This window comes from Urocitellus parryii, chromosome 1 (genome assembly GCF_045843805.1).
Source record: "Urocitellus parryii isolate mUroPar1 chromosome 1, mUroPar1.hap1, whole genome shotgun sequence".
Taxonomy (NCBI): Eukaryota; Metazoa; Chordata; class Mammalia; order Rodentia; family Sciuridae; genus Urocitellus; species Urocitellus parryii.
In genome coordinates, this window is record NC_135531.1 from 187648361 (window position 1) to 187663692 (window position 15332).

General features: G+C 38.3%; 1 long non-coding RNA gene across 1 annotated transcript in view; it reads right to left on the bottom strand.

Annotated features, from left to right (window-relative positions):
* Window positions 1–13634: 13634 nt before the first annotated feature.
* LOC113182751 (uncharacterized) overlaps window positions 13635–15332 on the bottom strand; it is a 176922-nt gene continuing 175224 nt past the window's right edge. The window contains exon 5 of the long non-coding RNA XR_003300790.2: window positions 13635–13770. This is a non-coding gene — a long non-coding RNA (uncharacterized LOC113182751). The remainder of the gene's footprint in view (window positions 13771–15332) is intronic.

The following is a 15332-nucleotide window of genomic DNA, read 5'->3' on the forward strand; positions in this document are numbered from 1 at the left end:
ATGAAAGATCACATTGACAAACAAATCCAGGAAGTAAAAGATCAATTTCACAGGGAGATAGAGGTAATAAAAAACAAACAAATAGAAATCCTAGAAATGCAGGAAACAATAAACCAACTTAAAAACTCAATTGAGAATACTACCAGCAGAGTGGATCACTTAGAAGATAGAACATCAGACAATGAAGACAGAGTATTTCAACTTGAAAAGAACATAGACAGCTCAGCAAGTGTACTAAGAAACCATGAGCAGAACATTCAAGAACTATGGGATAATATCAAAAGACCAAACTTAAGAGTCATTGGGATACAGGAAGGCACAGAGCTCCAAACCAAAGGATTAAGCAATCTATTCAGTGAAATAATACAAGAAAACTTCCCAGACTTGAAGAATGAGACAGAATCCCAAATCCTAGAAGCCTACAGGACGCCGAATGTGCAAAATCATAAGAGATCCACACCTAGACACATTATAATGAAGATGTCCAACATACAGAATAAGGAGAGAATTTTAAAAGCTACAAGAGAAAGGAAGCAGATTACATTTAGGGGTAAACCAATCAGGATAACAGCTGATCTCTCAACACAGACTCTAATAAAAGCTAGAAGATCCTGGAATAACATATTTAAAACGCTAAAAGAAAATGGGTTCCAACCAAGAATCGTGTATCCCGCGAAATTAAGCTTCAGGATGGAAGATGAAATTAAAACATTCCACGACAAACAAAATTTAAAAGAATTTGCAGCTAGAAAAGCATCTCTTCAAAAAATCCTTGGCAAAACACTACAGGAAGAGGAAATGGAAAACAACAATGAAAACCAACAGTGCGAGGTAGGACAGTAAAGGGGGGAAAATAATCAAAGAGGAAAACAAATCAGGTTTAATAGCATTAATAAACAAACTATGGCTGGAAGAACAAACCATATCTCAATAATAACCCTAAATGTTAATGGCTTAAACTCACCAATTAAGAGACACAGGCTAGTTGAATGGATCACAAAACAAGACCCAACAATATGCTGCCTGCAGGAGACGCATTTGATAGGAAAAGATATACATAGACTGAAGGTGAAAGGTTGGGAAAAATCAAATCACTCATATGGACTGCGGAAACAAGCAGGAGTGTCCATACTCATATCAAATAAAATAGATTTCAAGCCAAAGTTAATCAAAAGGGATAAAGAGGGACACTACATACTGCTCAAGGGAACCATAAACCAACAAGACATAACAATCATAAATATATATGCCCCAAACAACGGGGCTGCTATGTTCATCAAGCAAACTCTTCTCAAGTTCAAGAGTGTAATAGACCACCATACAATAATCATGGGAGACTTTAACACACCTCTCTCACCACTGGACAGATCTTCCAAACAAAAGTTGAAAAGGAAACTATAGAACTCAATAACACAATTAACAACCTAGACTTAATTGACATATATAGAATATACCACCCAACATCAAGCAGCTACACTTTTTTCTCAGCAACACATGGATCCTTCTCAAAAATAGATCATATATTATGTCTCAGGGAAACTCTTAGTCAATATAAAGGAGTAGAGATAATACCATGCATCTTATCTGATCACAATGGAATGACACTGAAAATCAACGATAAAAGAAGGAAGGAAAAATCATGCATCACTTGGAGAATGAACAATAGGTTACTGAATGATCAATGGGTTTTAGAAGACATCAAGGAGGAAATTATAAAATTCTTAGAGTTAAATGAAAACACAGACACAACATATCGGAATCTATGGGACACATTGAAAGCAGTTCTAAGAGGAAAATTCATTGCTTGGAGTGCATTCCTTAAAAAAAGAAAAAACCAACAAATAAATGATCTCATACTTCATCTCAAAATCCTAGAAAAAGAAGAGCAAAACAACAGCAAAAGAAGTAGAAGGCAAGAAATAATTAAAATCAGAGCTGAAATTAATGAAATTGAAACAAAAGAAACAATTGAAAAAATTGACAAAACTAAAAGCTGGTTCTTTGAAAAAATAAATAAAATTGACAGACCCTTAGCCATGCTAACGAAGAGAAGAAGAGAGAGAACCCAAATTACTAGCATACGGGATGAAAGAGGCAATATCACAACAGACACTTCAGAAATACAGAAGATAATCAGAAATTATTTTGAATCCTTATACTCCAATAAAATAGAAGATAGTGAAGGCATCGATAAATTTCTTAAGTCATATAATCTGCCCAGATTGAGTCAGGAGGATATAGACAACCTAAACAGACCAATATCAATTGAGGAAATAGAAAAAACCATCAAAAGATTACCATCTAAGAAAAGCCCAGGACCGGATGGGTATACAGCAGAGTTTTACAAAACCTTTAAAGAGGAACTAATACCAATACTTTTCAAGCTATTTCAGGAAATAGAAAAAGAGGGAGAACTACCAAATTCATTCTACAAGGCTAACATCACCCTGATTCCGAAACCAGACAAAGGCACTTCAAAGAAAGAAAACTACAGACCAATATCTCTAATGAACCTAGATGCAAAAATCCTCAATAAAATTCTGGCAAATCGGATACAAAAACATATCAAAAAAATTGTGCACCATGATCAAGTAGGATTCATCCCTGGGATGCAAGGTTGGTTCAATATACGTAAATCAATAAATGTTATTCACCACATCAATAGACTTAAAAATAAGAACCATATGATCATCTCGATAGATGCGGAAAAAGCATTCAACAAAGTACAGCATCCCTTTATGTTCAAAACTCTTGAAAAACTAGGGATAACAGGAACATACCTCAACATTGTAAAAGCAATTTATGCTATGCCTCAGGCTAGCATCATTCTGAATGGAGAAAAATTGAAGGCATTCCCTCTAAGATCTGGAACAAGACAGGGATGCCCTCTTTCACCACTTCTGTTCAACATAGTTCTCGAAACACTGGCCAGAGCAATTACACAGACGAAAGAAATTAAAGGCATAAAAATAGGAAAAGAAGAACTTAAATTATCACTATTTGCAGATGACATGATTCTATACCTAGCAGACCCAAAAGGGTCTACAAAGAAACTATTAGAGATAATAAATGAATTCAGCAAAGTGGCAGGTTATAAAATCAACATGCATAAATCAAAGGAATTCCTGTATATCAGTGACAAATCCTCTGAAATGGAAACGAGGACAACCACGCCGTTCACAATATCCTCAAAAAGAATAAAATACTTGGGAATCAACCTAACAAAAGAGGTGAAAGACTTATACAATGAAAACTACAGAACCCTAAAAAGAGAAATTGAAGAAGACCTTAGAAGATGGAAAAACATACCCTGTTCATGGATAGGCAGAACTAACATCATCAAAATGGCGATATTACCAAAAGTTCTCTATAGGTTTATTTTTATTTTTTTTTTTTAAATTCATTTTTTAGTTGTAATTTTTTTTTTATTGGTCGTTCATAACATTACATAGTTCATAATACATCATATTACACAGTTTGATTCACGTGGATTATGAACTCCCCCTTCTCTATAGGTTTAATGCAATGCCAATCAAAATCCCAACGGCATTTCTTGTAGAAATAGAGAAAGCAATCATGAAATTCATATGGAAGAATAAAAGACCCAGAATAGCAAAAACAATACTAAGCAGGAAGTGTGAATCAGGTGGTATAGCGATTCCAGATCTCAAACTATACTACAGAGCAATAGTAACAAAAACATCATGGTACTGGTACCAAAACAGGCGGGTGGACCAATGGTACAGAATAGAGGACACAGAAACCAACCCACAAAACTACAACTTTCTTATATTTGATAAAGGGGCTAAAAGCATGCAATGGAGGAAGGATAGCATCTTCAACAAATGGTGCTGGGAAAACTGGAAATCCATATGCAACAAAATGACTCTGAATCTCTTTCTCTCGCCAAGCACAAAAGTTAACTCAAAATGGATCAAGGAGCTTGATATCAAATCGGAGACACGGCATCTGATAGAAGAAAAAGTTGGCTACGACCTACATGCTGTGGGGTCGGGCTCCAAATTCCTCAATAGGACACCCATAGCACAAGAGTTAACATCTAGAATCAACAAATGGGACTTACTCAAACTAAAAAGTTTTTTCTCAGCAAAAGAAACAATAAGAGAGGTAAATAGGGAGCCTACATCATGGGAACAAATCTTTACTCCTCACACTTCAGATAGAGCCCTAATATCCAGAATATATAAAGAACTCAGAAAATTAGACAATAAGATAACAAATAACCCAATCAACAAATGGGCCAAGGACTTGAATAGACACTTCTCAGAGGAGGACATACAATCAATCAATAAGTACATGAAAAAATGCTCACCATCTCTAGCAGTCAGAGAAATGCAAATCAAAACCACCCTAAGATACCATCTCACTCCAGTAAGATTGGCAGCCATTATGAAGTCGAACAACAATAAGTGCTGGCGAGGTTGTGGGGAAAAGGGTACACTTGTACATTGTTGGTGGGACTGCAAATTGGTGCAGCCAATTTGGAAAGCGGTGTGGAGATTTCTTGGAAAGCTGGGAATGGAACCACCATTTGACCCAGCCATTCCCCTTCTCGGTCTATTCCCTAAAGACCTAAAAAGAGCATGCTACAGGGACACTGCTACATCGATGTTCATAGCAGCACAATTCACAATAGCAAGACTGTGGAATCAACCTAGATGCCCTTCAATAGATGAATGGATAAAAAAAAATGTGGCATTTATACACAATGGAGTATTACTCTGCAGTAAAAAAATGACAAAATCATAGAATTTGGTGGGAAATGGATGGCATTAGAGCAGATTATGCTAAGTGAAGCTAGCCAAGCCCTAAAAAACAAATGCCAAATGTCTTCTTTGATATAAGGAGAGTAACTAAGAACAGACTAGGGAAGAGGAGCACGAGAAGAAGACCAACATTAAACAAGGATGAGAGGTGGGAGGGAAAGGGAGAGAGAAGGGAAATTGCATGGAAATGAAAGGAGACCCTCAGGGTTATACAAAATTACATACAAGAGGAAGTGAGGGGAAAGGGAAAAATAGTACAAGGGGGAGGAATGAATTACAGTAGTGGGGGTAGAGAGAGAAGAGGGGAGGGGAGGGGAGGGGAGGGGGGATAGTAGAGGATAGGAAAGGCAGCAGAATACAACAGACATGAGTATATCAATATGTAATGCAATGAAGTGTAACTGATGTGATTCTGCAAGCTGTATAAGGGGTAAAATGGGAGTTCATAACCTGCTTGAATCAAAATGTGAAATATGATATATCAAGAACTATGTAATGTTTTGAACAACCAAAATTAAAAAAAAAATAAATAAATAAAAATTAAAAAAAAGAAGCATAGACGAACTCTAGATAGTGCAGAGGGGTTAGAGGGGAAAGGAGGGGGCATAGGGTTATTAATGATGGTGGAATGTGATGATCATTATTATCCAAAGTATAAGTATGAAGACACGAATTGGGGTGAATATACTTTGTATACAACCAGAGATATGAAAAATTGTACTCTATATGTGTAATAAGAATTGTAATGCATTCTGCTGTCATACATAAATTTAAAAAATAAAATAGGATCTAGTCATTGAAAAAAAAAAAGATCAGTGATGACTGCCTTGAATGTGCACCCAGCTCTTCATCTCTAATTTTGAAAAAAACAACCCCCAAATCATCAAACGTTAGTGAAATAAACTCTCTGGTTCTAGGCTTCAACTTGTTATTAGGACTTTGCCACTATGTAGCCACAAGTAAGAAAGAAGTTCAGAGTAGAGAAATCTGCAGCCTGCAAAGCATGGCAGCAAGTTCATTATTCCCCACAGCAGTGTAGAAAAGATAACAGGATGGGAGGAAGGGAGGACCCAGAGGCACACAGCTCTCTTAAGTGCTATTCAACACAAGCTCTGGGAATTTGACCAAATTGTCCCACACACCTCCTTCTGGGTATATCTGGGAGGTGAGGGGATCATAGTGATGGTTAGAAAGCATGCAGAATCCATATAACACGGAGAAGATAAAAAGTATTTCCTTTCCTACTGTGCAAGGCTTCTGCCTCTGGGATCACCACTAGATATCAAGCCACATTGCATTTTCCTTTACAACCCAAAAATCTAAGTTCTACTTGATTTAGATCCAAACCCCAACACCATTCAAACTCTACCATACTCTTTCCTAACTCCCTTGTATATTTTTACTCTGTATGAGTCTTACTGATCCATAACTGTGTGTGTGTGTGTGTGTGTGTGTGTGTGTGTACAGTGCTGTGGATCAAACTCAAGTCCTCATGCATGCTTGGCAAGTGCTGTACCTCTGATCTACACTCTAAATTCCCCTGTGCCATATTTTTTTAAGGAGGAATTGTGAATTCCTCAACCAATCTTCCAAGAGTATTAGGAGGCTATATATATATATATATATATATATATATATATATATATATATATATGTTATATATGGGCACAGTATCTTTTTGCTTATTTATTTTTATGTGGTGCTGAGAATCAAGCCCAGGGTCTCCATGCGCGAGGCGAGCGCTCTACCACTGAGCCACAACCCCAGCCCTAGGAGATTATTTTTATATTGCTTTCCTTCATTCCAGACCAAGGTAGTATTTTTGAGTAGCCACATCCTTCCCTCCTATGCAAGACAGGCACATGTAACTCTCAAAAATCAAATACAAAGTTATGGAGCTTTGATTTCTTCATTCCTTTACCTTCCTACATGACCTTGAGCAATTTAATCCACCTGTGTGTTTTGGTATGGAATTCCCCCCCATTCATCTGTTCCAAGATGTTTTTCAGATATCTGAAACCATGGACAGCAGCAAACCCTATATATATTATTTTTTCTATATCTATATCTCTACATATCCATGAAAAGGTTGAATTTACACATTACACACAATAATATCTTAATAACCACAAATGATAATAAAATAGAACAATTATAAAATATACTGAAATAAGTTGTTTCAAATTTATGAATTATTTATTTTCAGAATTTTCCATGTAACTGTCTCATGATTCATATGACATTTTGGTCAACAATGAACCACATATACGAGAGGTCCCATAAGACTAGTGATGTTGTAGCCATCTTAGCTTGTGTAAGTACACTCTGTGAAGCTCACACAAGGCAAAAATGTCCTGCCATCTAATTTCTCAGCACTTATCCCTGTCCTTAACTGGCACATCACTGGTATTTTCATACCCCTCCTGGTGCACAGGTAATCTCAGGAATTGAAAATGTATAGAAGGGAGACTGTTGGCAGTAAAGAGGATAATGATTATTTTCAGAACCAGACATAATATATACAAAAGGCCTAATATTAAACATTCCCCCCCCAAAAAAAAGGACTAAATGGTAATTGTTTCTCACCATTTTTCAAAGATCAACATATAAATGTACCCTTTGTTTACAAACTAACTCCTCACTTACTGTGGCCGGCATATAATTCATCTCTTAATGCTCTTCTTTTTTACAACCATCCTTATTTCCACTATAAATCTGTTTTATTCTTCATACATGGTTATTTTTCCCTTTTATTGGCTATGTCAAATATGGTTTTCTTCTTTGTTATGGAAATGGATCCTCATGGAGGGTCCCGATTAGGTTCAATACACACCTCAAACCTGGGACTCTCCTTCCCTTAATGTCTCTGAGAGTAGTTCTCACACTGAAATCAATCAACACTGCAAATGAGACCTCAAGTCCCTAATCACCCGTAAGTTACTCTGGCATCACAATAAAATTTTTGAAATTTTACTTCCGTCTCTAAACTTAGAGAAATTAAAATGCAGAAGCCAGTGTCTAAGTAGAAATCCATGACCTAAGGCATCAACTACTATGCATTTCAGAAGATCGGCTAACCTCCCAGCGACTGCCTAGATGTAATTTTTCTACAACCGCTGATATTCTGTTCTCTCCTGGGAATCACTGTTGCCATGCATTCAGACTCTTCGGGTGGATAAAAGTTTTGTCCATGGCTGATATTTAGCATGATGCTTGACTTTCTGTTGGAAGTTTCTTAATTTAGGTCTTTCACCACACCTGGATCAATCCATGTGCCCTCACAGGAGATGAAGAACTGAACCTTGAGTTGGTAAGCTGTTCTGTGACCAGGAATAATGAAATCCTGACTGGTCCATTCTGTGCACCATCCCTAACCTTCCCACATTTCTCAGCCTTTCAAACTCATTCTTGGCACATTCCTCTATCTAAAATATTCAGAACATTGAGACTTAAAATGTGGTTCAAGCATAAATCTCTGAAAATTTTAAAAGGAGCCTGTTTTAGTCAGCTTTTCCACGGCTGTGACTAAAGGATTGGAGCGGCACAACTGTTAAGTGAGGAAAAGTTTATTTGAGGGCTCATGGTTTCAGAGGTCTTAGTCCAGAAAAGGCCGACTCCATTCCTCTGGACTTGAGGTGAGGCTGAACATCATGGCGGAAGAGTGTGATGGAGGGAAGTAGCTCACATCATGGTGATCTAGAAGCAGAGTGACTCCAGCTCAAGATACAAAATATATACCCCATAGCCACACTCCCAGTGAACCACTTCCTCCAGCCACACCCCACCTGCCTCTTGTTAACACCCAGTTAATCCCATCTGGGAACAATTCACTGATTGGGTTAAAACTCTCACCATCCAGTGGTTTCTCCTCTGAATCTTCTTGCATTGTCTCACTTGTGAGCTTTAGGAATACACCTCATATCCAAACCATAACAGGGCCTAAAGCATCCATTCCCTTTAGCTCATATATTCTATTTGTGAGAGCTTTTCGGGCTTTCTTACTCTTTTATTTTTTAAATCCCTTTCAGTAAACTTGAGTATCTGCCATTCCATCTCTTGCCCAACTAAAAGTTTGAAAAATAAGAAAAAGTAGCAATCCTCTTAAAAGCTTTCCCTGTTACAGCAAGGAAAGACAGCTGGCAGAGAAGGAAGACAGAACCACTATAAAAATAAGATATGCAAGAAGGCAAAATTCATAGCCATGACAGTGATTATATCCAGAAGCCCCTCCAGCCACCCTGCCACTCCCTTGAGCCACATCATATTCTCTTTGGTGGTTCCAACTCCTTCCTGTGCTTTTCCTGCCTAGATCTTCTTTCACTGGAATAGATTTCTGCAGCATGGTTAGACTTACCTTCTTAAAAGCAATCAGAGGCCATGCTTACTTTAATGGCTCCATCACACTACTTCTGCCTTCAAGACACCATTTTAAAATGTACCTGGTATTTTGCTTTTATTCAGATAATGGTAGAGACAACAGATGAGGAAACAGTTTCATTGCAAACATTGTTTGTTACTCATAGTTGCCAAGATGATGAGGCCACACAATATGGGGATGGACCAGGGTTGGTCGAAGCAACAAGGGGGAAATATGGTCAGGAGCATCTGCTTTGGAATAGGTGTGGCAGGGTCAGAAGGATTAGGATTGAATAGTTTGAATACTTTCCACATCCTATGGGTTACTCATAACATCCCCAGTTATCTGTCCCCAGTTATCTGGTAAAGGGATATGGGTGGGGATATGGACTCAGAATTGTTATTTTGCAAATCAAAGGCATGCTCCCAAGCAAGATGCTTACTATCCCAAGGACTTTGCTAACCTTGGGAGGAACACTGTCCACAAAGCTCAAGATGTCAATGCATCATAAAATACCGAAAATAAAAATGGTGATTAATAAAGACACAATCCACATTCTTCTGTTAGGATCCGAAGCCATTCACACTTAGCCTCTGCACTTCTTTCCCAGTCTCATCTCCAGTTCCTCCGACTACAGCCCTGTCTTCCACTGACCACCCACCTCCCAAGTCCTTCCTGCTCCTCTGCTCTTCCAGTTTTTCCAGTAGGGGTTCCAAGTGTTAGAAATTCTTTTCCTCACCCTCCTCACCCAGTGGACTCATCTGGAACCTTTAGAAAACCTGCTCACATTTTCTGATCCCTTTGTCACATGTACATGTTCTTTCCTCTCATCCCCACTCTGTTTGATTTACTAGATTGTATATCATTTATCTATCGACCTGTTTGTTTCTACCACCACAATAGGAGCCCTATAAATAAAGACTTTCTTACCTGTCCTTGGTGAGCACACACATGAGACAGGAGACATTCTGGGCACATATCTAGTGATTACTGGGTGAATGCATGGCCAACTCGAGCCCTATTGAGTACAGGCAAGCACAGACGGGAACTTAAATAACTTCCAACAATATAATCATGTTAAGGCGAAAATGTTTGGCTTTACATTAGGACTTAAAAACTCTAACTCTGATAAAAATAGGATTTACTTGTAAAGCCAAAACTCATCCTTGCTCTCAGGAGTCTGATTGGTTGGGATTTTGAAAAGCTGATTGTTTTGGAATGAAGCCCTAGGTTCCTCCCCCATCTCATGGTTTAACTAAAATGTACATGCCAGGCTTAAAGAGAAGGAGCAAAAAAAAATGGTTTCTTTTAAGTATATGTTGAATCTGCCACAGCCAACGCTTTGCCTCATTCAAATTGTGAAGTAAAAGAAGCTTAGCTTTTGGATCGATGAAGAGCTCTAGGGATTACCCCTCAGAAAGGAGGGAACTTTGGATGGCAGAAGGCTCTTCCTATCACTGCTGAAAACACATGGTGCTGAGAATTTCACCTTGAATTATTGAACAAAAAGTGACCAACTGTAAGTTTAATCCCCCTAACCTCTTCCCAAGATGTGTTGGTAGAATGTGGGAGTGGGGAGGAGGAACATTGTCTGTGTTTGCACAAGCTCGGGTCCATTTTCAATCCAGTTTATATCAAGTTCTCCCCCATGAGAGTTCTGTAAGTCCCCCTTCACCTAATCCATCTTCTAAGGATTAAATGCTGACCTTGTTCATTTCTATAAAAATATCAGCCTTATACATATATGCATCTGTGCATACATGCATGTACATATGTATTGTTATGTAGAGTGTGTGTGTGTGTGTGTGTGTGTGTGTAAAGAGAGACAAAAAAAATCAGAGCCTTGTATAGAGACATCTCTTTAGGTTCTAAATCTATTCAAAATAGTTTAAAATATTTCCAAACCCACCTGCTCTTCTACATTACCCTCAAAATATGTAATTTGAGATATCAGAAATACTTTAGAACTTTGAAAATATTCCAAGCGATATAGTCCATAGAGTTTGCTTTTCATGATTTGAATGTAATACATAACTGACAGCCCATGGAGATGTAGAAACTTCTATCAGTGCAAAGGACCTTAGCAAAGTGAAGACCCAGGCTGTGGTGGGAGTGCATGCTGAGGATTATGGCCTTTGTCACCCCACCTCCCGTCCTCCAATGTCAGACCCTTCCCAACTAGTGAAGGCTCTACTTGGGATGACAGCACACTTCAATAGAGAGAAAATGGCTAATTGCTTTTATGGTTCTTCTTTCCCCCCAAGAATTTCTAAGAATAGTGATTTGTGAGAACAAAAGAAAATAATTACGTGCTAGAATAGATTTAATTTATTGAGCATAGAATTATTTCTGACATTGATTGTGTGACTCCAAAAGAGTCCAGAGCTGAAAAATATGTGCTCATTACTTTGCATGATGTTTATATATGAGAAAGGCATCACCTGGGGCAGAGGTGACAAACTGAAAGCTTGCCCTCTTTTTCTCTTTCCCTGGGGAGTTCTTGTCGGCTTCATCCCACTTCACCATGAGCTCTTCACAAAAGCCGGCATCTTTATTTGGCTTCTCATTATACACCTCTCTCAGCTCAAATCCAAAACACTGTTTTTAGTTTCACCTGAAAAGAATTTCAGAGTTACAGGAAAAAAAAATAAAATACAAATAAAACAGCATGAAGAATACCCACCTACCATTTACCCAGATGCACCTGGTGTTAATATTTTACCCCTTTTATCACTTGCTTTATCTATCATCTATTATCTACCTAATTTGAGGGTAAGTTGCCTACATAAACTCCTCTAGTGTGTTCCCTAGTAATAACAATATCCACTTATGCAATCACACCGCAATTATCAACTTCAGTAAATTTGACACTGATAAAGGACATTCATCTAAATTGCTGTTTGTTTTAATTTTACCAGTTGACCCAATAATGTCTTTATAGCTTTGTCCCTCTCCAGTTGAGGATCCAGGCTGGAGTCAGGTACTGGATTTAGCTGTCACATCTCTTAGCCTCCCTTTATCCATAACACTCTCATAGTCTTTCTTTGATTTTTATGACATTGTCATTTTTAAGGAACACAATATCCTTTTTTGTTCAATACAATCAATCTCTCTCATTCTGTATGTCTGATGTTTCTTCATGATTATATTAAAGTCGTGCATTCTGAAAGTGCTACATAGATGATATATGTTCCTCTCCAGTATGCCCATCTGTCTCTCATAAGGGATGTTCATTTTTAATCAACCAGTCAAGAAGTTTCCCATTTTTTTCCAGAGCACAATCATTGGTTTTTCTTTCTCCCTTTTTTCCTTCTTGCATATCCATTAAGCAGTCCACAGGGAGACACTGTGAGACCATGAGCATATCCTGCCCTCATCAAAATTTGGTATCCAATGCTGGTTGCAATATGACTTTTTTTCAGAAAAAACTTAAATGGGTGGCCCTCTGCAGTTTATGGAACTCTTCTTCACTATCTATCATTTATCTCTATCTATATTGGCTATTAAATTCATATTTTTAAATAGCTTATAGTGCTCAAATTGTCCCGTTTGGGGCCTATAGTATCCCCTTCAAGTTAGTTCACATATCCACCATTATTTTTCCAACACTTCTTACTTTCTGGCATACAAGAGAGTCCAAGTTCATTTTGTCCCCATTTTGCTGAGCCACTGAATCAATTCTCCACTGCACCCATTTCATTCAAAAGGAAATCGTATTAGAGACCAAGGTCTGAGCCCTGGGTGTGCTCATTGCTACTAGGATGCCTTTACTTCTTAGTTCTTTCAACAGAGATGACAGGAAGAAAGGAGCTGCATGTTTTTACACACATATATGCACACACATGCAAGTATGCATGCATGTGTGTATATGCATGTGCACCTAAACTTCACATATTTTAGGAATCTTGAGTTCACATCAAGACCCTCAATTCCAATCCATCTCCATTCCATATTGTTGTGTCTTATCTACTGTGGAGAACCCTGGCTCCCAATAGGATTGACACATCCTATTTGCTCAGTCCTATATTACATCTAAAATAGTCCTTCATTTTTAAAATTTTTATTAAATTAAACAAATCTACTCAAAAGTTCAGAATGTTTATACACTGCACACACACACCATCACCATGCCAAAATTTGACTAGTATATAGTCAAATCTTGTGACCTTTAGTTACTTGGACAAGGGATTTGTTTCTTAAATTTCTTCTTTTTTTTTCTTCAAACTGTTAAGGTATTCACTAAAATATAATTACGTTTACTTGTTTCTGTTTTTATTTTTCAATTTTTACATTTAGTTTTCATGCTTATTGGTTTCATTTTATTTTTTGAATATGTAGTCTATTTATAGCTTTTAAAAAGTCAAAATGCTACAAAAGTTATATTCAGAAAAAATGTCACTTTCTCCTTCTAGCCCATGCCCCTCTCTGTTGATTTTCTTTAAGTTACAAATTTAATTTGGTATTTTTCGTTTTTCTTTATGCTCTTCATACTTCTTCTAAATAAAACCTCTTATTTAAGCCTTTTTTATTTGGGATGCAGAGTTAAAAGAAGAGTCCTTGCGTCCTTCAGTTTCCTTGAATCTCTCAGCCCGTACAGTTTCTCCAAGACAAGGTATGTGTTTTTTCCTGTAACAAAGAGAAGTGAGTTTGGCACATCTTTAGCACCTGGGGCCAAGAGGTCAGGAGACATACATGGCTGATCCAGCCACTCTGATACTGTGCCCATGTCTTAGGAAAAGAGTTTTACCAGCAGCAAAAAAAATAGAAACAGTGGATTACTACAGAGCTGAGACTTTGGGAACCAAGATCTAGGAAGAATATCACCCACCAAATACTTAACACTGTGGAAATGAGAGCAGTCCTCCTTCTGGCCCAATCCCCAGATTCAGCAGCAATCTTAAAATCTTCAGGCCCTATCTGGAGGGAACTGGGATGGCACCAGACTCTTGAGGCACCAGAATTAAGTTGTGTTCCAGCATGATGACATGAACAACCAGACCACCCGTAACATTAGTGTCATGTTGTACATGGCCAGCAAACTGCATTTCCCTCCACAGAGGTGATACAACCAGAGGGGACTTCTAGACCTGAGTAAACTCCCCTGGATGGCTTGTCTGCACCCAGTAGGAAAGATTATAAGAACAGAGAACAATATTCCCATAAGACATTGGAGTGAGGCAATTTTGAATTATTTGACACTGAAAAGAATGTGATCTCATTGTGTACCCAAGTCAGCGGGTGTCATGCCAGACGAGAAAACAGGTTCAGGAAAACTAAACAGTTTGGTATGCATCACACATAAAACGGTAGACCTACATTAAGAACCGAAAGTTTCTAAATACAAATGCCATCCTTTGAGAACAATAGAGAGGAATTCAGGGACAGACTCCCTACTTGTGTCCCTAGACAACTGCCATCTCCTCTCTATACCTTACTTTTCCCATCTGTCGAATGAAAGGGATGGATAGAGTCACCTCTAAACTCTCAAGTTCCAAAATGAAAAGTTGACTTCTGTGTGTGTTTGTGTGTGTGTGTGTGTGAACACATGTGCATCAGCGTTTATGTGCATTTTATATACATGTTTGTGCACATATTTGTGCACAGAAGAGAGCTAGTCATTTCCCAAGGTCAGAGGCCTTCAGCAAAAAAAAAAAAAAATGAAACAACTGAGATTATAATAGTTCAGGGAAGACATGTGAGAAGTTGGCTGGGGTGTGCATATTGGGTCCCTGCTGGTCCCTAACATCATGAAAAGTAGAGGGATAGAGCCACTGAGAGGAGCTGGGAGTGTATTAAGTGAGGGCCCATGGGATCCACAGTGGGCCCAGGACAACACAAACATGAAGGGAGGGGAATGGACCAGGGTTGCTGAAAACCCACTGGGATCTCCCTCTGGCTGGAAGCTTTTAAATAAACTTCCTCATTTAATTTTAACACCAACTTTCTGAAGTACATGGTAATATCCATTTTTATTACACATAAGCAGCTTTAGCCTCCAAGAGGTGTGAGCCTTGTCTATGACAGGCTATTGGGTAAGGACAGATGCCAAAGCAGCCAAACTGCTCAACTCCAAACATCATATGTCACCCCACGCTTTAGCACCAGAGAGAGGACAGGGTGGGTAGGCAGCTGAGAAGTTGCCAGGCAGTGTGCTATGTCCTGTCTGGGCTTCTAGACCCTTCTATGTA